The 24,502-nt window shown below is 42.5% G+C and overlaps 1 long non-coding RNA gene across 2 annotated transcripts in view; it reads right to left on the bottom strand.

Moving 5' to 3' along the window:
• The window catches only part of LOC115279146, a 61,347-nt gene extending 44,377 nt beyond the window's left edge, over positions 1-16,970 (bottom strand). For both annotated transcript variants that reach the window (XR_003903246.1, XR_003903241.1), the window contains exon 1: positions 16,878-16,970. This is a non-coding gene — a long non-coding RNA (uncharacterized LOC115279146). The remainder of the gene's footprint in view (positions 1-16,877) is intronic.
• Positions 16,971-24,502: the final 7,532 nt, after the last annotated feature.

Here is a 24,502-nt window from a genome sequence, read left to right on the forward strand (position 1 = left end):
AGCCTTTCATCTCTAACTGGAAGGTGGGCATGTCACCAGCCGTTCTCTCCAAGGGGTTTATGAGGATTAAATGAGTTAATGCACAGAAAGCACTTTGAACAATGCTTGGCGTGTAGTAAGTTTTCTTAATATGTTAGCTGTTAATATTGTGAGGTTCATAGTATGTGACAAAGTTGGAGTCAGCCATTCAGTGTCTATCTGAGCATGATGATGCCTGGGATGGCAGAGAGCAGAAAGGGAGGAAAACGTTGGTTGCTAAATAGGAGATGGTTTGGGGTCAGGTCAAGTCCAAACTGCAGAACTGGGTCAAAGTCTCAAACACCCCGAGAAGACACACCTCTTACACCAAGGACAATGGTTCCTTGATGGTGAGCTGGCCATGTCCCACAGTTACACTCTGTGACAGAGACCCTACACCCCAGTGGGCTCAAACTTCAGGCATGATGGCTTCATTTCCGGTTTGTTGAGCTCAGGCCCAGAAAAAAAAGCTGTTGTCAAGTATAAGCCAGATTCTTGCACCTGGGACTTTACAGATCTTCAAACATCATGCATCTTCTCTTCTGACTCAGTTGTCAGAGTGAGCCCGCTCTTCCCAGCTCTGTCCATCCTCTTGAAAACAGATGTGGGTTGAATTGTGTCCTCCAAAAAGATATGTTGGAGTCCTAACCCCTAGTTCCTGTGACTGTGACCTTATTTAGAAATAGGGTCTTTGCAGATGTAATCAAATTAAAATGAAATCATATTGGATTAAGGTGGGTTCTACTCCAGTGACTGTGTCCTTATAACAAAAGGGAAATTAAAAAAAAATTTTTTTAAGTTTATTTCTTTTTAAGAGATAGAGTCCTAACATGCAAGCAGAGGAGTGAGTGGGGGAGGGCGGGGGGGGGGCGGGGGTGGACAGAGGATTTGAGGCAGGCCCTGTGCTGACAACAGAGAGCCAGGTGTGGGGCTCCAGCTTGAGAACTGTGAGATCATGACCTGAGCCAAAGTCACACACTTAACCAACTGAGCCACCCAGGTGCCCCAGAAAAGGGTAATTACACAGGAGAGGCATACAGAGAGATGCCCTGTAATGACAGAAGCAGAGGTTGGAGTTGATGTCTCTACAAACCAAGGAGCACCAAGAATTGTCAGCAATTACCAGAAGCTAGAAAGAAGCAAGGAAGGATTTTCCTCTATAACTTTGAGGAAAAATATGTCCCTGCTGGCACCTTGATTTCAAATCTCTTGCTCCAGAACCATGAGAGAATGAATGTCTGTTGTCTTAAGCCCTCAAGTTTCTAGCAATTTGTTACGGCAGCTCTGGAAAAATAATACCAACATGAACTTGGTGGCCCCACTGCCTTTGTCCACCTCTGAGCAGGTCATGTCCCCATTCTCCTCTGAGTAGCTCTTTCTACTTGGGATCTTTGGTACCAGTCCTTTTTTCCTCAGAGTATCATCTGGGTCCCCTAAACAAAGTGGCCCACCACTCCCCAGAGGCCAACAGATGACAAGGAGCAGAGGTAAGGAAGACACGGACTGTGGCTACAGCCTATAGGGAATAGAATTAAGAAGAAATACAATTTTGGATTCACTTTTGCCTTGGGTGGAACCATCTTATGATAGGAAAAGATAGGATTCAGTAAGCAGAGAGGGAAAGATTAGGACCTGAGGTCCCTGGGTGGGGGGAAAAAATCACAGATTTTGGAACAATGCTGGGAATGTCTGACCACAGCAAACCCCTCAGGCGTAAGGTTCCTCTTGAGAAAGTAACAGACACCACCTCTTCCCCCTCAGGTTTCCCTCTGGAATCTGCCCAAAAAACCTGACTGAAAATAAGCAGTGGAGCATAAAACGTGTGCCCCACAAGGAATGATATGGCCTTAAGCCACCCCTCATACAATGGAACTGATCCAATCAGGATCCTGATCCAATCAGGAATGGACAGCCCAGCACCTAGAACTATCGCCCAGTGATGGTAGGACCTGAGAAGGAACGAGGGGAAAGAAAAGAGGGGGAGGGTCAATCAGAACCTTTTATAAAACAAAGTCTCTTGCTTCTTGTAGCGGACATTCACTTTTGAATACCCTCTCTCTGTAAAAAGAGCTTTTATACTGTTTTTCCTTTCTGATCTTATACTCTAATAAACTTCTGCCTGCTCCTCATTGTGTATCCACCTCATCATTCTTCAAAGCAGTGAGATGATGAGTCCCCAGTATTGAGGTAAAACAATCCTGCTACAATCTGATGTCTGCCTGCATGCCTAACATACGCCCTAAAGATCAGCATGAAGATGACATTGTACCTCTGTCTAAACTGAAAGGGTCAGGGGACAGTCTGGGGCAGCTTCATTTGGAAGAAAGAAAACAATAAATCAATCTTCAATGAGTCTTTCCAACTTATTACCAGCATAAGGATTGAAGAAATGAAAAGGAAACCAATGTATAACAGGAGAAAATGACTTTCAGTACATGTGTATCTTGTTCTAAGCATGTCTCCATTCTGTAATCAGAGTAAATGCCCTATGTAAAATACGCAACATAAAAAGAGGTGTGGAGTAGAATTAAAAGACTAGGGTAACTTAAATGCTCTTCTTCTGCATTCAATTTCTGTTGTGTCTGTGTGTGTGTCACCTGCATGGTGTGACCTGCAGGGTGTGACCTGCATGGAATAATGGTAGGGATTAACCAAAGTTGGCACTCAGAAAACACTAGAGCAGATCTGAGAGAGCTACGGAAGGAAAGAAGAGGATGAAGAAAAGAACAGTTTTAAAGGAAGGAGGGGAAAAGAAATAGGAGAGAACAAAGTCACAAACTCAGAAGCTCCAGCTCTAAGTTGAGCCACCAACCGAGAACAGTGGAAAAAAGCAAGTCCAAACTGGAAATCCCTCAGCAATGCATGGGACCGAGCCAAGCCCAAATGCCGTGGCTTGTGTTTCTGGCTGTTAGATATACACTGATTTAATAACAGACTTCCGGAAGGGGAGGGAAGGAGTAGGGAACCAACCCTTCATTAGCTGTGCACATAGATGTTGTGGTTTCTCAGAGGTAATAATTACAAGCCTTCATATTCTGAGTTGGGAGCCCATTGACAATAGATACCTGTGTCAGGAAATAAAATATCGACTTCATCATAGGTGAAAATGGATTGGACAACTACAGCTCAGATTTGCCCCTGAGAGGTGGTGGTGTACATTTTCCAAGTCTGGACCACCCCCCTATCTTGGGCGGAGTTTGCAAAGCTGTAGGGCTTGCTAGAGAGCTTTTAGAGGAAACAGAAAAAGGTGCCCTTTCTGGTAAGAGCGGCCCCATGGGTACATGGCTTGGCACACAGAGTAAGCACTGCATCTCACCCCCCACTGGTCCTCATGGCTGGCTAAGTGCTTTTGTTAGTACACTAACCACTCCATTCCTTGCATCCAAGTAAGGACTTGCTCCTCAATCCACAGCTCTAACTTACTGACCTTACGCAGGGAAACCATGGGCCTCTGAAACTCCAGAATAGACCCTGGATCCAGATGTCCTTACTACATTGGAGATGAAGCAAACAAAGGAAACATCGTGCTCATTAAGCAGGCCAAGTGGTCTGAGAAAGCAAAGAGAGGCATACCATGCAGGAGGAGTGGACTGTGATCCACCATCTCAGTCAAGAACATCGACTATAAAGAAGTGTAACAGGTTTTGACCAAGACCTACAAGAGGAGATATGTTTTAGTGGTGGGAATGAAAACTGGTGCAGCCTCTATGGAATCAGTATGGATGCTCCTCAAAAAGGCAAACACAGGAGCACCTGGGGGGGCTCAGTCGGTTAAGCGTGCAACTCATGATTTTGGCTCAGGTCATGATCTCACGATTTGTGAGATTGAGCCCCGCATCAGGCTCTGCACTGTCAAGGTGAGATTCTTTCTCTCTCTTCCTCTCTCTCTCTTTGCCCCTTCCTTACCCATGTGCTCTCTTTCTGTCTTTCAAAATAAATAAATAAACTTAAAAAAAATTAAAAATAGAATTGCCATATGATTCAGTAATTCTACTACTGGCTATTTATCCAAAGAATAAGAAAATACTAATTCAAAAAGATAGATGCACCACTATGGGCTTTGTTGTTATTTGTTTGTTTGTTTGTTTTTTAAAGAAAGGCAGGCTGCCCCATGCAGCACCTCATTTGGATGTGTCTGGAGTCTTGGGAACTTGACCACCCTGTGTCCTCCTGAGAAACGACCTTGAGAGCTTGTTTGGAGGTTCTAGTGGGCAAGTGAAGCTACTCCTACACCCTTGCCTGGAGAATGATCCTCCTCGATTAGGGAAGGTCATCCTCTTCAACTGACCGAGTGTGCAGCTTCAGGAGGGATGCACAGGGAGCAGTGAGGAAGCAAGGGGACATTAGCCCCATCAACCAGATCGGCCAAATCGACTCCAGTGATCAATGGGGTGATGGATTCCACAACCAGATCACCCTCATATCCTATGTACCCTTATGTTTATGCACCCAGCATTATTTACAATAGCCAAATTATGGGAGCAGCCCAGTGTCCATCGATAGATAAATGGGTAAAGAAGATGTGGTATATATACACAATGGGATATTACTCAGCCATCAAAAAGAATGAAAGCTTGCCATTTACAACAACATGGAGAAAGCTAGAAAGTACAATGGTAAACAGAAAAAGTCAGAGGAAGACAAATACTATATGATTTCACTCACGTGTAATTTAAGAAACAAAACAAATGAGCAAAGGAAAACAAAAATAAAGAGACAGACAGACAGACAGACAGACAAACCAAGAAACAAAACTCAACTATAGAGAACACACTGATGGTTACCAGAGGGGAAGTGGGCAGGGGGATGGGTAAAACTGTGGATGAGAACTCAGGATGGTACTTGTTACAATGAGCACTGGGTGATGTATGGAAGTGTTGAACCACTAAATTGTACACATGAAACTAACATCACACTGTATGTTAACTAACTTGAATTAAAATACAATAAATAAATAAATAAATAAATAAATAAATAAATAAATAAATACAGATATGTTTTATATTATGATCCAACACATGTGTGTGCACACACAACCTGAAATAAATCTTGCCCAACTTATATTTACAATATCCTCCATATTTATGTGATGTGAATCTCAACCTTTATTGAAGTCAAACTTTAATCAGTCATCACTCCAGTCTGAAAATATTCTGAACTAGTGGAAGTCAAAATCTTATCCCATCCATCAGAGAAATGACTCTTCCTTCCTTATGGAAGATTTGGTGATGGGGGTGGAGAGAAAAGCAGACATCACCTTCCTGATACTGTGTACAGGGAAAAAATGCACATTCTAGGACCCCTGCCCTGGCAACACAGACACTGTAGTCTGAATGATGGATGACAATTTCAGAAATGCCAACGTGGTTTAAGTGTTTCTTTTAATTAAAAAAACATGTTTTGTTTTGTTGAATTGTGACTGGAATCAAAAGTACTTTTTTGTTTGTTTTTTCTACAAATATGCGTACTGGATGGTTTCAGAGTGTGACCAAATCCATGCATTATCTGGTCACTCAACTGGAATGAACCAAAACAACAAAAACATCCTTCATGCTGAACCAATATTTTGTTCCTTTCAAGCCTCAATGGATCCTGAGACTGATGGCTTCTGAAGTGTTGATCCCAGAAGCAGAGGGACCCTGGACTTAATGCCACTCTGTCCCCTAACTTGTAGCCTGTATCCCTATTATCCTCAGCCATTCTCGGTTCCCATGAGGATCCCCAAAGCTTCCATGTGTCACACAGCTCCTTCCGTTTAGGCTGCCCTTCCTTCTATTTCTTGCCTCCCTGTCCGCTTGCCTCCCTACTCATCTTTCAAAAGTCAACTTCATAATCACTTCACTCATTCATTCATTCATTCATTCGCTTGTTCAACAAACTTTAGTTGAAGATTCATCATATGCTAGGACCCATCCTGGCTTATTGAGGAATCCAAAGGCGAACAGAACAACACATGGTATTATGTGCTAAAATGCATGGTACTAGCCAAGAGCAATAGGCATTTGTAAAATAATGTGCTGACAGTAACGTTCAAGAAAGCATATAGGATATGTCCTCTGAGAGGACAGAGAAGGGTCCTTAACTCAATGTCAACAGGCCACATGAAGTTCCCTGGAGGGAGCTTGACTCAGCTGAAAATGTGGAGACAGTGAAGATCCGAGGGGTCACTAATAATCAAGTTAAATATCATTATGCCCAGTTTGGAGATGAGGAAACAAAGCCATAGAATGGTTAAATACATTTCTCAAAGTGTAAAGTTATCAATTAACAGAGGTGATACTTGATACTTGATTGTAATACACACTGAATCCAAGGTAGGTCTCTTTAATCAATAACTTGAATCATCCTTCAATTGCCGTAGGAATCCAGAAAAGGGGGCAGTACTAGAGGGCATATAGAAGAAGAAAAAAAGGAAATGGCATAGGCATAGCTCTTAGATCCATGGTGAAGGCAAGTACTAAGCCCAGATAAATAAATAAGTAAATGGGGGATGGGGACAAACCCCCATGCATAAAACCTGTAGTAACGTATTAGGTCCTTGTAGAGAATCTATCCATACTACATGTTGGTTGAACACTAGTCATTTCAAAGTCCAACCAAAAGAGGTATATCCTCTGATAATTATTAGAAAAGTATCCCTCGACAATGCATTTATCCTTTGTGAGCCTTCTTTTCTGTGTCTGTACAATGGAGATGGCAATGAGTCTCTACCTTATGTATGGGGCTGTGGTGAGGATTATATTAATTGTATAAAACACCAAGCATAGATCCTGGGACACAATATTTGCTGATTCACATTCCTTCTGCTTCCCTTTTGTGTCCCTTAAGTTTTCCCTCTTTTGCTGAGAATTTACGTCCAGGTCCATCCACTTCCTCTGCCACACAGAGAGCTGCAGCCTGAAACTCAACCTCATCCTGGTATGGGTGAGTCCCTGGCAACAACCCTGCCAGAGAGTGGCTGGGAAGAGAGTTCCAGGGCACTCAGCAGAGCTTATTAGAGTGAAAATGAGGAGAACAAGGTCCATCTTTAAGAGCTATTCAAGGGAGACTGGAGCAACCCATCCCCTGTAGGAAGGAATTGTTAATTGTCATTAATAATACTTAGCATTCTCCACATGCTTTTCCAAGCTAATTAATTCAGCTCCAAATCCTGGAAAACAAATGACTGGTGTGTTGGGGACAAGCTTCTGTTTCTGAGACAGAAGGGTGGAGAAGATTGGCGTCCGCAATGACTGGGGGAAGGAAAAAGCTGTGTTACCCCTTCCGAGGTTCAAGTTCCTTGGAATGTGTTGAGGGCTTTGAGTCTTGGTGGGGACTTGCCCTCTACTTCAAGACTTTCTTCAAACAGGGATAATCACCAAACATACAAAGATACGAGGCTCACCCAGCCATAGGACACTGCCCAGATGTACATGGTCTGGAGGTAAAACTTTATCCTTCTCTTTTCCCAGGACCCAGGGGAGGGCTTCTGTGCCAGAGGACAGGATGTGGAGATAGCTCAGCAACTCTGCTGCCCTTTAACTCAGTGGAGACTAACTTTACAGCCAGAATCTGGAGGTCCCAAGAATCTGACCCAATTCCCTCCCTTCACAGAAGGGCACAGTCAAGCATGAGAGACAGAAGTGTCAGATAAACAAAGAGAAAGCTACAATAATAAAAAGAATAACTCCAATAAGGGGACCATAAGAAACTGTGGCAATCTGAGAGGTGCAGAATGGGTTCCTGGGGGAGGATATGTTGGAGCTGTTTAGGTGGTTGATGAACAGACAACAAAACAAAGAAATGGGGAAGACAGTCAATTTGAGGAGTAGCTGTGCAGACCTTAAGGTCAAAAGGAAGCAAAGCACATTCAGGAACCTGAACATGGTTGGGGAGTTGGGCGATTGCTATTAGACGGTGACGTTTGTCATCACAGAGCGAAGAAAGGCTAGTGGGAAGACACACAGATGTAGAGGCATGCATAATACATGAGGAGGGCTCTGGTGAAAGAGAAACAAATGAATGAAGTAGACACTACTTTTGCCTTTCAGGAAAAGGGCAGGGTCCTGGGCTGAGGCCAGAGGAAGCATTTCTCAGGCATGGACTTTTGCCGGAAGCTCCTAGCCCACAAGATTCTGATTCAGCAGGTCTGGTTGGGGCCCAAGAACCTACACTTCGAGCAAACATCCTAGGTTACACAGATCTGGGACATCATCTCCCAGGTCTTCCTTGGGAGGTGTGGTAGAGATGTCTAAGCGCCCAGACTAGCCTCACAGGTATTCTGACCCTGGTCTGTGCTGTTTGCAAAGAAATCGCAGTAGGGGCAGCACCCATGGTGATGTGGGTATGGTGCTTCGGGTGAAGTTTTCTTATCCCTTTCCAGTGTTCTACCTTTCCAAATCCAGAAAAGCTCTTGAAACATAATTTTCCAGACTCTATCTCTTGTAGCAAGATCCGTGAGACAAGCGATGCATCTTATTTGAAGGTGTGTACCCCAGCTCCTAACATGGAGATGGCCCAGGCAGGTTATAGACATATATTTGTTTTAAAAAAATGGAACTGATCTCTATTTCTTTTCTGAAGAGTGTCCAAATGTTAGCAGCCACCATGGTTATTTGTATGGGTATAACCTGCCTATCCTAATTTCTATCTCAAAACTAGAAATCTGGTCTCTAGTTATTCTAGAGCCACAGCTGGCACAGGGACCAATTTCATGTGCTTGTGGTGTTATGTCCCCTGTGTGGTCCTTGCAAAGCGCAATGGACATGAGAAAACTCACATGTGTCGCTTAGCTAGTTTTCAATTATAGAACGCTGGGAAAGTGAACTATTGTCTCCATATTTCCATTTCTTCTTTAATAAAGCAAAGGCATTGAGTATCCATTGGTTCATTCACCCAAGAAATAATAATCAAGCACATATGCAAAGACTCCTATACACTCTCCTAGTTGCAGGGAGTCATTGATCAATAAGACACACTCCAGGGGCACCTAGGCAGCTCAGTTGGTTGAGCGTCCGACTTTGGCTGAAGTCATGATCTCACAGTTCATGGGTTTGAGCCCAGCATCTGGCTAGCTGCTGTTGGCGCAGAGCCCACTTTGGATTCTCTGTCCTCCTCTCTCTGCCCCTCCCCAACTCACGTTCTCTCTTTCTCAAAAATAAATAAATAAACATTAAAAAAATAAGATGCACTCCACCCTCGTCCTGACGGCATAATGATGGATAAGGAGACCATCCCCTCTCCACATGAGCCCCCACACCCAGAATTTGGAAGCATCTTGGAACCATCCTTCGACACCCCCCAACCAATCACTGTGCCTGGATAATTCCATTGCCTAAATAACGCTATAATCAAGTCCCTCCTTTCCATCCCCATTACTGCACAGACATTCCAACCCTCTCCTAAGTGGTCCCTGGCTTTCTTGTGACCCATTAAGATTCTTCCTTTTCCATGGCCCCCACGCACTTTTTCAAGTGTAAATCTGATTCTGTTACTGCTCTGTTTACAGGCCCTCGTCGGCTCCCTGGAGTCACTAGACAATAGTGATAATTCTTAAAAGCAACTGCCTACTAGTCCCAGCCAGGTGTTGTTTTAAAGGGCCTTGCCTACTTTAACTCCTTAACTCACTGCAAGCAGACAAGGTAGATTCCTTCCTTGTCCCCATTTGTGCTGGTTGTCAGCTCTGTTCCGCCCTCTCCTGTTCTCCTTTGCCCTGCAGGGGGTGCAGGAGCCTGCACACTGCAGTTCCCAGGCCCTCTGGCCAGTTGCCTTCTGCTGCGGCCCTGCCAGCCAGCCGGAGGCACTGGGGAGAGACTGGAAAGCTGGACGAAAGCAAAGTTTGTCTTTGTCTTGTTTTGGTTGCTCCCTGCTGCCGGGGGTGTTTCCCCATGGTGGTGGCGGTGTTAGTGGGAGTCCAACTTCCGGTCCTCACAGAGGCAAGGACAGCAGAGCCGCAGGGACAGCCTGAGAGCGGTGGCAGCCACGGCGCCTCTAGCAGGTGCACCTCACATGCAGGCCTCTTCATCATTCTCTTCTCCCGTTTATTCTTCTATCTCTTCCCAAGGGTTATAACTAGTCACCTGCATTGAATCCTTCTCTGCTGGAAATACCTGCAGTGCATTCTATTTTCTGGACTGCGTACTGATGGATACACCACGTAATGCATGAGAAACTGAGGCACAGAGAGGTTAAGTAACTTATCTCAAGTTCAACAGCCAGAGTATTGCAGAGCATGGATAAAAAGAAAAACAACAGGGGCGCCTGGGTGGCTCAGTCTGTTAAGCGCCTGGCTCCCAGCTTCAGCTCAGGTCATGACCTCACAGTTTGTGGGTTCGAGCCCCGCATCGGGCTCTGTGCTGACAGCTAGCTCAGAGCCTGGAACCTGCTTCGGATTCTGTGTCTCCCTCTCTCTCTCTGCCTTTCCCCTGCTCATGCTGTCTCTGTCTCTCAAAAATAAATTAAAAAACGTAAAAAAAAATAGAGGAAAACAACAACAACAACAACAGATACTAAATTAAGTCAAAGTTCTTTATACTTGTCATTCAAAGCCCTTCAAAATCATTTTCCTGACATCTCACAGTCTAGTTGGGGAGTGACACCTGGTAGGGGGTTGTATTTTGTTCTTGTTGTTGTTGCTGAATAAATGAATGAACGAATGCCAAATTTACAACATTTGTGTAAAACCCCAGCAGGATCTGGGACTGTAGCAGATGTTGATGCATCAGTGAGGAAACACATAATAAACAAACGAATAAACTCCAACCATACCACCAATTGACCCAAGAAGCAACTCCTTCCAGCCTCAGTATCAGAGCCACTGTATCCAAGGCACTGAACACTCACATTTCTTATAGGGAGTCAGTGTATAATAAATACACGTTTGTTAAATGGATGGATGAATCAATCAAGCAAAAATGTGATCAATCAAGCCGTGGCTCAATGAGGTTTGAAATTCTAGTCTATTTAAATATAAAATTTTCCAGGAGAATGGTGCACACACAAAAAGCATGACATTTTCCTAAAAACAAAAACCTGCAACATAGCAACTCACAAATAATTAGATGTTAATGTTTCTAACTTGACGAGGGAAAAAAAAGCCACAGTTAATCTCAGGAGACATCCTGTATGAAAAGGAAAAAAAAAAAAAACAACCAGAGTCATGGATTCTAACCTCCTATTTATAACCTGGATCCACAAATGATCTGTTGCTAAAGAAGAAGAAAGCCATTAATCTCCCATCTCAGGGAGCAATTTTATATTTTGAATAAAAACAAAATAAGCAGCATTAAGGAGGGAAATAAATCAGATATGCGGTAATTAGTTTGAAAGAGCCGGATTTTCCTGCCTAACACTCTCTTTGGAACTTAAGCCTCATCCATCAAAGCGAAAGTGTATCCGATGACACGGAGATTTTCCATTCCCTTTTCAGACAAAATTAGTCCGTTGATCTGAATAGTAAATTGACAGGAGCCAGAAGAGAGGGCGGGGGTGACGGGGCGTTAGCAGAGGTGGGATCTGATGCTTAATAACATTTGGTGAAGCCCTGACTTTGCACTTGTAACCTCCTAAGCTCTTTATTCATTAAGTTGTTAGTTTTCTGTCTGTGCAATCTTAAAAGACCGAGGACTTTCAAAAATAGAATCTAAAAGGGGACCTTATTCATTTTCTAACCCCGTGTCCTTATTTTACAGATTTAGAAAGCTCAGCCCACTGACAGTAACCGACTTGCTTACATTTGCACAACGCAATCAGCAGAAACTCCAGAGCCCTCATCCACCCAGCTCTTTCTCTCAAAACACAATAAAGACAAAAGCCCCAGTGACCATAAAGGAGCTCCTTACTTGGGGCGAGATCTTTGATTTTTTTGCCCCACTTGCTGGGTGGGATGGCCCTGTATGCTAAATTATGGAGAAGGTCAGCTTCCTTCCAGGCTCCACTTTCTGTAGGCCCCGCTTGGCCATTTTCCTTCCCAGTCAAAAACCTTTCTCCAGATTCCTCCATCACTTGTTAGTAACTTACTCTGAATTCTAAGTATTATATCCTCTCTCCCTATTATTTTCAAATGTCCTGCTGGAAGAATTTTGTTTCAACAGTAGTTTGGTCACTAATTCATTTGAGGCGCAAGCATAAGTCTCTCCAAATATATCTGCAAATCCTGGAGTCGGATTTTTAAAACTCTGGTGATAGAGCTCTGTGTATAACATGTCCCTTTCATCTCCCACAGTCCTGGCTATTCAGCTTGGGTCTGTATATGCAAAGGTTAATGATCACACCAGTGGAAAGAGCAAGGAGATGTAGAAAGATTAAGGATTTCATCAAAGCATGGATCAATAATAATAATAGATAATATTAGTTGTATATAATATTAATCATTAGAATAATTCAAAATTTGCCAAAAGTTATATGCCCATCAACTTTTGGTTCACTCGTATAACAAAAAGCTTTTTAACCATTGAAAATGATTTAGAGAAGAACATGTATCAACACAGAACCATGTTCAAGGTGCATTGTTAACATGGGGAATGTAAAGATTAATCAGGGAAGATTTATCAAATGACACTTATTGTATGATCCTATGTTTTTCAAAAACAAATAAATAGATTTTTACTGAAGAAAGTATGTTAAGGTATTTCCAACTTTTGTATTGCATTTCATAACCATACATAGATTCCTTTTGTTTTTTTTTAATGTTTATTTACTTTTGAGAGAGAGAGAGAGAAGCAGAGCATGAGCAGCAGAGGGGCAGAGAGATGGGGGGAGACACCAAATCCAAAGCGGGCTCCAGGCTCTGAGCTGTCACACAGAGCCCTATGTGGGGCCTGAACTCACAAGCTGTGAGATCATGACCTGGCTGAGGTCGAATGCCTAACCAACTGAGCCACCCAGGAGCCCCTTGTTATTTTTAAATATAAAATAAAACTACCCAAGCCATTGTCCTGCACCCCTTGAGAAACTAGGTTAAGAAATTATGCCTGGGTTTTCTCAGGAAATATGTAAATACTGGGGAGACGAAGGATCCTGGGTCCCATCCTCCTTTCCACTGCCATGCTTTATTTTACTTATTGGTTTTGTTTGTTCTCATATATATGATGTTCTCTTTGAACAAAAGCTCCCAAGGGCAGATATGCAGAGGTGTGTTGCTCAGTTTCCTTTAGTAATGATCAAAATAAGTCCTTATCTCTGGGTATTTTCGTGGTGTGGACACAAGTAGGAACATAAACAGTTACTGAAAGGCTTTGATGCATCAGGTATCCTAGAACTTTTTACAGATGCTATCCTATTTGTCATCACAGCTCTGAGAAGCAGGTGTGATTTCCTCTAATTTTAAAACACAAGGAGTAGAAGCTTAGAAAGATGCAGTGACCCATTCATGTTTTTTCAGGCAGACCCAGGTGAGAGTCAGAGCCGGGAGAAACAAGTCCTACCTTCTGGCCAACTCACAGCCACGTCATCTACCAGTGTGGTTGGCATTAGGGGTTGAATTGTGTCCCTGGCTCAAATTCATGTGTTGAAATCCTCACCTCTCAGTACCTCAGAATATAACTTGATTTGGGGACAGGGTGTTTGCAGAGGTAACCAAGCTAAAGCAAGGTCATTCTGATTGGATCTAATCCAATATGACTGCTGTCCTCATTCTAAGAAGGGGAAAGTTGGGCACAGACATATACAGAGGGAAGACGATGTGACCAGGTGAAGATACTGGGAGAATGCCATTGAACGTGAAGATAACCAAGCCAAGGGGAGAAGCCTGGAACAGAGCCTTCCCTCAGAGCCCTCAAAAAGAACCAGCCCTCCCAACACCTTGATTTTGGACTTCCAGCCTCCAGATGAGACAAGGAATTTCTGTTGTTTGTGCCACTCAGTCTGTGATACTAGATTATAGTAGCCCTAGTGAACTAATAGAGCTGGCTGCCTGGTGAACACAAGAAATGTGAGTTTTGATGGGAGACGGTGTACCCCTAAGAACACAGGGAAATTTGAGGCCTCTATATGTCTTTGAGGAAGGAATACGTGCCCAGTAGGAAAGACGTCCCACAAAGCCCTGCTGCCTTCCTCCCCCTGGGGCCTATGACAGCCCTACTACTAGGAATAAATCCACAAGGTAAATTATTCAGAATTGTGTGTATGAGGGCCCAAAGTGCATTAATTTTTTTTTTGGCAGCAGATGTGCCTTCTTAATTTGGTTTTATTTTAGGCTAAAATTACAATATTAAATTTTAATATTTAGACGTCAGCATGACTTTGCATTCCCTGAACATCTACCACTTCCTTCTTCTGGCATAGGTGGAATAGCAACAGGGAAGAGCTGGAGAGAAGACCAGGCTATGGCTGAGGGTGCTGTTCCTGCACCCGAGTGGTTGTGTGATCTTGAATATGTAGTTTTTCTCTTCTGAGGCTCAGTTAGCTCTCCTGTCAATGGTAGAGATGACCTGGGTGTTCCCAAGACTCCTCCTGCTCAGAGTATCAGCAGGTATGTGTGTCTATGGAGACGGGGCAGGGGGCGTTGGGCAGGGGAGGCAGATAGAGACCAGCAACAGACAGTGGTGCAGGGATTGAGTCTTGATTCGTACCTTTGCCATTGCCAGAGTGAGGCAGGCAGCCATGGACTGTAAGAATCTCCAAGCCTTGCTAGGTATGTGCCCTGAGCAGGGTCACTACAGATCTTGATGGACCCAAACACAAGTTCATAGTGCCTGTTCCTTATTCTCTTTGTAAATGATAAAACCTAAAAGTTAAATGTATGCTAAAACTAGAAGATTTTCTGGGTGCCTGGGTGGCTCAGTCTGTTCAACAGCCAAACACAGCTCAAGTCGTGACCTCGAGGTTCATGAGTTCCAGCCCCACATCAGGCTCACTGCTATCATCTGGGAGCCTGTTTCAGATCCTCTGTCTATCCTCCTCCCCCCTTTCTGTCCCTCTCCCGCTTGCACTCTCTCCCTCAAAAATAAATAAACCTTAAAAAAATAAAAGATTTCTGACTGCAAAATCTTGGATTATTTATTCAAGTTTCTGTGACTATGGAGGGGTGTGTGTGTGTGTGTGTGTGTGTGCACGCGTGCATGCATGAGCACACATGCTCACACCTACATCACATAGGAGGTGCCTCAGTTTCCCTGGTCTCTCAAGCAGGTTGTCAGTCTTTCTGGGGTGGTAATTAAGCTTTGAAAAAACAGGTGCTTCAGTAATCCTATTCTCCACTCCAGACTGCCTCTTAATTTCTACTATCGTGGAGAGTATGACTTAGCGCTACTTCAGTTAGTAGTTGGAGCTTCTCCGCAGCCCGACAGGTTGGGAATCTCTCTGCTATGACTGATATCTTCACTCTCGAGAAATTTTGGGCCAAACCTTGGAATGAAATTGGATAGAGAAATTGGTCTCTTCTGGCCCACTTCCTGATCGGCCCCATCAGTCAAATCCAGTGGACTGCAAAGATCCTAGAAATTCTTCACTGAAGAGTCAGGTAATGCCAGAAAATTATTGCGACATCGTCAGAGCAGGTAATGACTTTCCAGCTAACTTAGACATTTTCCAGAAAGTGCTTCTATGTTTAGGCCTTAGAGAGGAGGCCTACTCTACCATATAACATCACCTAATCAAGGGCCTGCCATCCTTTGCAATAGTCTGTTGGTTAGAAGCTAGTCACAGGCTCTGGCCACATGGCAGAGGAGATTCACAAGGAATACCTCATTGGGAGTTAGCTTAGGGTGTTTCTGCACCATACTATGATGACTGTAATAATTTTGAACCCCTCCCCAGCCTTGTTCTGCTTCCTCCCACCAGGGCACAGTAGCAAAAGTGGATGACCAACCCAGAAGAGACGAAGAGATGTACGGTCACTGCCTGGCTTTTCCTCCCCTAGTTGAGTAAATATTTTACAGAACATCACTGAGCTGGGAATTTCCCAAGGGAAGTGAACCATGAAATGAACAATAAAAATGATTCCCACACACACATTTTATTATTCACTGTGTTCTATGAGCTATACTAAATATTTCAGTGATTTGGTTAACTATAGTAAGTTTTCATTATTAATTCCATTTTGTAGACCTGAAGGTAAGGATTCAGAACTTGAGCAAGATCTGTCTGACCCAAGAGCAGGCCATTCTTGATACATAATGACAAACAAACAGACAACATTTATGAAGGCTTAAGAGGTTTCAGGATGTGTTCTGTGGGTCCTACGCATATTAATTAACTCATTTGATTTTCATAGCATTCCTATGATGTAGGTACCACTACTAACCCTATTTTATCTATGAAGAAACCGAGAAATTAGTTAACTTGCTTTAGATCATGCAGCCGGAAGGTGGCAGAACTGAAATTAACCAGAAAGTATGGTCCCAAAAGTTATGTTTTTAATCTCTGTGCTCTCCTGGCTGCCACAACCTTGAAGAAGAAAGAGTGGGTCATACTGTATCTATGCTCCCAAGGGCTAGCAAAATAGGTAACTCATAGTAGAAGATGAATGAAAAAGTGAATAAAATAAAATATTCTTCAAGAATTATCGTTCATTTTAGAAGCAACATACTTCATTTGGATTCTCTGGTCAAAAATAGACTTAAAGCCTCCTGAAATATTTTTATGAGAGTAATATTTTAGACAGTGAGTCCAAACAGAGAAGTACAATGACCAGAATTCTAAGCTATGAGTTCAAACACTGAGCTAAACCGACTGGATATTTGATGATATTAAGTAATTATTGTTATATTCATTTCCTACAGCTCCTATAACAAATTACAACAAATTTAGGGGCTTTAGTGCAACACAAAGTCATTACTTTATAGTTCTGGAATCTGAAATGGGTCTCACTGAGTTAATAAAAGGTATCAGCAGGGTTTTGTTCTTTCTAGAAGCTCAGGGCGAAAAACTTGTTTCCTTACCTTTTCCAGCTTCTATAGGTCACCCTCATTTCTTGGCCCCCATCCTCTACCTCCAAGGCTAGCAGCACTAAACTATGCCCTTCCTGGGGCACCTGGGGGGCCCAGTCAGTTAACTGTCTGGCTTCAGCTCAGGCCATGACCTCACAGTTCATGAGTTCCAGCCCCTCATCAGGCTCTGTGATGACAGCTCAGAGCTTAGAGCTGCTTCAGATTCTGTGTTTCCCTCTCTCTCTGCCCCTCCCCTGTTCTCTCTCTCTCTCTCTCTCTCTCTCTCTCTCTCTCTCTCAAAAATAAATAAAACATTAAAAATTTTTGAAAAAACAACTGTGTCCTTCCTGTATTGCCATATTTATGGTCTCCCTCCCTGCTTCCTCTTTCCTTTAAGGACTCTTACGATTCTACTTGGCCCCCTAGAGAATCCAGGATAATCACCCTATTTTAAGGTCAGCCAATTAGCAACCATAAACCCCTGTGTAACCTTGATTCTCCTCTGCCATATAACTTATTCACAGGCTCAGGGATCAGGACATGGACGTCTCTGAGGAGCTATTATTCAGCATGCTATGATTATTGGTTTTCTGTGGTTTTGTGTTTTGCAGGGGGAAGTGATAATCATATGGTGGTTATTACTATTTTTTAAGTTCATTTATTTATTTTTAGAGAGAAAGAAAGAGTGCAAGTGTGAGCAGGAAAGAGGCAGAGAGAGGGAAAGAGAGAGAATCCCAAGCAGGCTCTGCACTGTCAGCACCGAGCCTGATGCAGGGCTCAGACCCAGGAACCGTGAGATCGTGACCTGAGCCGAAATCAAGAGTCGACGTTTAAACAATTGAACCACCTCAGTGACCTAAGGTTATTACTATTTTTAAATCTTTATCTTTCAAGGGCATATGTTGTATAATTTACAGAGGAAAGGAAAGGTTATTTGACATCTTCAAAGGAATAACAGGGCGAAGAGGGAAATGGAGATTCAATTGGCCATGAGCTGAGGCTGTTGATGTGGTGTGTTTGGTATGTGGTGCTTCACTGTGAAATTCTGCCCACGCTGGAATACATTTAAAATTTTGCATAAGATAAAGGTAATGACAGCAAATAGAGATCCAGGAGAGAGACCAGAGACCAAGAGACAGTAGCATAAACTGAGCAAACTATGTGCCAGGCACTTTGGTAAATGCTTCATCTGACTCTCACAACAGAGACAAGAAGACATTCACAGTCCCACCGGCAGGTGAGAACCTGCTGCTCCGATAGAGTTAGATCTCACCAAGTACACCAAAGGCCGGTTCTGAAGCCAGGTTCTCCTCGGTTTCAAAGCTCGTGTACTGAATCACTATTTTAAGTTAAATCTTCAAATAAAAGCTAAGTGGCTGCTTAAGGCACTGGTAAGGTGACAATATTTTAGGAGATGTGATGGTCTCAAGGAGATGAAGCTCTAGAAAACGCTTGTTGAATCATAATTCTGGTCCTGGCTCAACTGCCTACAAATGATGAGAGGCAAATTATCACAATTCTCTAGTCCTCGGGCCTACATGACGTGATCCCAGAATCCATTTTGCAAATTATAGAGGAGAGTAGGAAAGATCAAATTTAAGTAAAGGCCATTACCAGCAGTAAAGGGCTGTATAAGTAAAAAGGGCAAAATGCAGCAATGGGGATGATATTGTGGTTGAAGATTAAGAGGCTGGCAACCCACACACAAACAAGACATGTTTTAATGCACCGTGTCAAGTTCTCCCAAGCCTCCTGGCTTTTTTTCTTCATGGAATCTCCTTAGCAAACTCACATGGAGTGAGGCCAACTCTAAGAACACCCAAGACAGTGACATTTCAGAGTGACTGTGGAAAAACTCGGTCATCGCACAGATATCTCTTCCACCTCAGGGACTGCTATGAATGCAGATCAGGGATTATTTCCAATGTGGTGACTGGGGACTCATGACATGGTACATGAATAAGGAGACAAGAACAGATGGTGTCATCAAATGCACATTAGCCTTCAATGTGACATCCTTCAGGACCGGGTCCCAGCTGGGACCTCCAGGTTTACCATCTAAAACCCAGTCATCTATACCTCTCATTGTGGCCTGATCTAAAATCAAGTTTCTGGGAAAGTCACGCCACCACACTGCCTTCTTGTTTACAACTGTCGTGAGCTCACCCTGCCTTTACCCATGGCTTGGTTCTTACTCGTTCTTTAAGATTCCAGTTAGCTCCTTCCTTAGGAAGACTTGCCTAACTTAGGTCCACTTTTTTTGGACCTAAGTTTGTTTTTGTTTAAATTAATTTGTTTTGCTTTTTAAAAATTAATTAATAATTTTTGAGAGAGAGAGAGTGAGATGTGCAAGCAGGGGAGGGGCAAAGAGAGAAGGGGACAGAGGATACAAAGTGGACTCTGCATGGACAGCAGAAACCCCAATGTGGGGCTTTAACTCATAAACTGTGAGATCGTGACCTGAGTCAAAGGCAGACACCCAACTGACTGAGCCACTCAGGTGCCCCAGGCCCACTTTGAATTAGTGATCCCTGCTTTGACTTCCATAAAGTTCTCTGATCTCCAAACTATATTGTGTTATCCATTTTAGCACTAAGCCAAGGGGTACTGAAGGCAGCTCTTGACTTTCCTTGCTCTATCTATGATGGGAGCCATTTCTGAGATAAGGCGGGTTTGCAAGGCCTCCCACCGTCAGATGGCAGCCAGCGTCTACACCCACTCAACCCCCACTCAATTTCTGCTTGAACACCTACCCCCAAGGCACCTGACTGATATCAGCAGTGACTTGCCTTCTTATGCTAAAAATATGTGAATTGTACCTTATGAAAAAACTTATAAGAGTTTCTTCTTTTGTGATTATGGGAGCCAATATTACATTTCCTGAGAAACTTTTTTCTTCCCATAGAGAAAACAGGCTATTGACCCCTGCTCACAAAAGAACTAACTCTTGCCTTTGCTATGCTAAAAACATTGCCTTATATTTGAATGCTAAAGATCCCTTCCTTCCCCATGTGATAAGCCTCTAGTCACCTACTTCAATCACTATTGATAAAGATTATGCATGAGTCTTCTACCAATCTATGTTCTGGGAAAGTTTTACAAACCAAAGAATTTGTCATCAGAAATCATTGTCTAAGGCAATGCCACTTCTGTTTTGTACCCCATACATTTTTTCAATAAATAAAGCTGACTCTCTGGTCCATGCAGAGATGCCTGCTTGGTGAGTAGAAAGAAGCCAAGGCTCTCTTGCTCCCTTTTGCTGACACCGCCCATCCTTCAGGGAGCCCTAGATCTGGTGGAGCTGGACTCCGGTATATCTCTAGTTTCTAGAGAAGGGCAGAGAACATAGAGTTTTGTGATTATATGTTGAATGAAAGACAGTATGTCACCAAAAATAAATATTATTGAATGCACTCCTCCTTTGAAGGGGGTGGCTCTTTGTAATTGAAGACTTCTTTGCTGAGCATGGCACTGCTTGTGAGAGTGCCAGCATGGAAACAGCTGCCTGAGATCCACACTGTTCGTCATAGTCAAGAAAAGAGAGTCTTGGAGAAGAACAAACACTGTTAAAATGTCTATCCTACCCAAAGCAATTGATAGACTCCATTCAATCCCTACCAAAATACAACAGCATTTTTCACAGAACTATAATAAACAATCCTAAAAATTGTACAGAACCACAAAAGACTTCAAATAGCCCAAGCAATCTTGAAAAAGAAAAACAAAACTGGAGCTTTTCAAGGTATATTACAAATTTCAAGTTATATTACAATGTGGTAGTTTTTAAAACAGTGGGGTGCTGGCATAAAAATAGACAGATAGATCAGTAGAATAGAACAGAAAGCCCATAAATAAGCTTATAATTATATGATCAATTAATCTTTGTCAATGGAGAAATGAATATACAATGGGAAAAATACAGTCTATTCAACAAATAGTGTTGGAAAAACTGAAGAGCCACATGCAAAAGAATGAAACTGGACCAACTTTTTTTTCACCACACACAAAAAATAAACTCAAAATAGATTAAAGACCTAAATGTGAGACCTGAAATCATAAAAGTTCTTGAAGAGAGTGAGGCAGTAATCTCTCTGACATCAACTGTAGCAACATTTTTCAAGATATGTCTCCTGAAGCAATAGAAATAAAAGCAAAAACAAACTATTGGGACTATCTCAAAATAAAAAGTTTCTGTGCAGTGAAGAAAGCGATCAACAAAACTAAAAGGTAACCTATTAAATAGGAGAAGATATTTGCAAATGTTATATCTGGTAAAGGGTTAGTATCCAAAATATATAAAGAACAGAAACAACTTAATACCTAAGAAACAAATAATCCAATTAAAAAATGGGCAGAAGACATGAACAGACATTTCTCCAAAGAAGACATCCATATGGCAAACAGACACATGAAAAGATGTTCAATATCATTTAACATCAGGGAAACACAAATTAAAACTATAATGAGATATCACCTTATACTTGTCAGAATGGCTACGCATGCGCGTGCACACACACATACAAACACGAAACAACAGATGTTGATGAGGATGTAGAGAGAAAGGAAACTTCTTGCAATGTTGGTACAAATTGCTGCGGCCACTGTGGGAACCCATATAAAGGTTTCTCAAAAAATTAAAAATAAAACTACCCTGATAAAAAATTTAAAAACGTGAATTCAAAGGGATACATACACCCTTATGTTTATCGCAGCATTATTTACAATAGCCAGACTGTGGAGTCAGCTCAAGTGCCTACTGACAGCTAAAAAGATAAGGAAGGTATACATTCATATAAACACACTGGAGTATTATTCAGCCATAAAAAAGAATGAAATCTTGCCATTTGCAAGGACATGGAAAGAGCTAGAGAATACAACGCCAAGCAAAATAAGTCAGTCAGAGGAAGGCAAATACCATATGATTTCACTCATATACAGAATTTAAGAAACAAAACAAATAAGCAAAGGAAAATGAAACAGAGAAAGACAAACCAAGAAACAGACTCTTAATTACAGAGAACAGACTCATGGTTGCCAGAGGGGAGGTGGATGGCAGGATGAGAAAAATAGGGGATGGGGATTAAAGAGTATAGTTACCATAATAAAGAAAGTAAAATAAAATAAAATGATTTTATAAAAGGAAGAAGGAGGTGAGTGAGAGGATGGATTAAATAGGTGATGAGAATTAAGGAATTCACTTGTTGTGATGAGCACTGGGTGTGGTAAGGAAGTGTTGAATCACTATATTGTATACCTGAAACTAATATCACACTGTGTGTTAACTAAATGGAATTTAAATTAAAACTTAAAAGAAAAAGAAAGGAAGAAGAAGTGTTCCTCCAACTGGTACCTAGAGGATCTGAGGCCATACGTGCACAACCACTGAACACATTTTAAAAAATAATTTTAAAGAGAAGAAGAGCACACATGAGCAGGAGATGGGGCAAAGAGAGAGAGAATACTAAGTAGACTCCACTCTCAGCACAAAGCCAAATGAGAGTCTCCTCCATCCCATGACCCTGGGTTCATGACCTGAATCGGACACTCAACTGACTGAGCCACTCAGCCATCCCCATTGAACACGTTTATATTGAACACCTACTCTGTGCCAGGCAATAAAGATGCAATAGAGAGCAAAAGTGCTATGGTCCTGGGACTCAGGGAGGTTAGCTCATAAAGTGTCACTAAAGCAAAGCAATAGTGTTGTCCCTTCCATTTTTGTCCCCCCGCCAAGAGACTGAATTTTGCCCTTTGTGGCTTTTTCCCCTGCATAACAGTCATTTTAATATTGGTGTAATTTCCATTTCCTAATAAAATTAACCAATGGGAAAAAGAGAGAGAGACTTGGAAGAGCACAAGATCAGAAATGGTGGGAAAGGAGTCCTCTCTGGCTATTTAGACATGAAGGCTAATTTTCATTTACATACTGTTTCTCACTCATGTAAGCCCTTAAGAGATGATTGTAATGGAAAAGGGTAAAGGTGTAGATTAGAGTTAGACTTAGTTCAAGCCCACATATAGACACGTTGCTGGAGTCTTCAACACCATCAACAGTGAGCCAGTAGGGTTGGGAAGAGAGAGTGGATTGTCCATGAGAGGTTTTTATGGCCCAGGTTATCAGGAAATGGTGCCTGCCATTTTTACCCATATGTCAGTGGATAAACTCTGTCAGAAGGCTACCCCTCACTGCAAAGGACCCTGTAAAATGTACTCTAACTATGGGCCCAAGTGCAAGAGAAAACCTCCTTTGAGGAATACAGGGTAGTCTCTACTGCAAGGGGTGAGAGATGGAGAGTATCAAGAATGAGGAAGTGTTCTGGCAAGACAGAAGGCAGAGAAAGGGCAGATAAGGGGAATGATGAAGGAAAAAGGCAAATAAATAAATAAATAAATAAAGGAGAGAAGAATGAAACAGCAAAGGAGAATTAGGAGTTTGTGGTGAATTATGTTACAGTTAGAGCCTCAACTCCATTGTCGCTTAAAATCTTCAGTGTACTACATTATTTAGTCATGATTGCACATGACTGGAAATATCTGGAAAGGAACTAGAACTGAGGAGTGGAGACAAAGTTAACATGTGGGTGAGAGAATGAATAATTACAGAGATTACATGCTTCTTCCAATGATGACTTCATCTATCAAAACATGACTGACACTCTTTTTGGGTAACTGCCTCCAGAGCCAAGAAAAGCAGAGCATTTTTTTGGAGGGGGGTTTTGTTTTGTTTTGTTTTAAGGAAAAGTCACTAAATGAACACCCTACTCATGGCATAGCCAAGACTAAGACCCAGTCTAGAAATCCTGTTGTCTCTCCACTCCGCTAATGGAGCTAAATATGAGACAAGAAAATGTGAGCCCTGGACCACTCAGGAACTGAGAAAGCAGCCTCCAGAATCCATATGAGGACGGGGTACTTGCCTTATCTCACTAAACCCACCTGATCCCTTGGTAAGGTGGGGTCATTTTCTCCATTTACAGATAAGGAAGCTTCAATTATCATGGCCACCTGACTGGTAACTGGAAGAGCTAGGACTAAAAATCCAGACAGCTAATAGTATCAACAGCAGGACTAAAAGGGGACATTTAGTGAGCACATCCTATATGCTAAGCGGAATTTTAAGAACTTTACCTGAGTTGTTGAATTTTAATCTCAAGGCAAACAAATGAGGGAGGTACTGAATACTATTCCCATTTTGCAGATAAAGAAACTGGAGGAGAACAGACAACTCATTTATACACGTTTTCTCAGCTGTTTGGCAAGAGGGCTGGTAGTCTTCCAGATTAGCTTCCTGTCTCCCCAATGACCAGCCCAGATCCATCTCTGTCAATTACACCCATTGCTTCCAGACAACACATCCGCCATGTACAAACCCCTCTGAATATTTATCTAGTCAGAACCCCTAGAGGAGAGAATATATTTTGGAGCCTTATGTCTGAGAAGATTGCTTTATGGTCCCTTCCATCTGGATGATCAGCCATCCAAGCTTGGCTGGAACTGTCCCAATTTCACTCTGAAAGTCTTGCATGCCTGGAAACTCCTCGGTCATGGAGAAACCAGGAATGTCAGTCACCCTACTTTCAACTCTGAAATCTGTGTATTTATAAGCTTTGCACAAGACCCTCTGTCCTACCCTGGAG

The sequence above is a fragment of the Suricata suricatta genome, chromosome 15 (genome assembly GCF_006229205.1).
Source record: "Suricata suricatta isolate VVHF042 chromosome 15, meerkat_22Aug2017_6uvM2_HiC, whole genome shotgun sequence".
NCBI lineage: Eukaryota > Metazoa > Chordata > Mammalia > Carnivora > Herpestidae > Suricata > Suricata suricatta.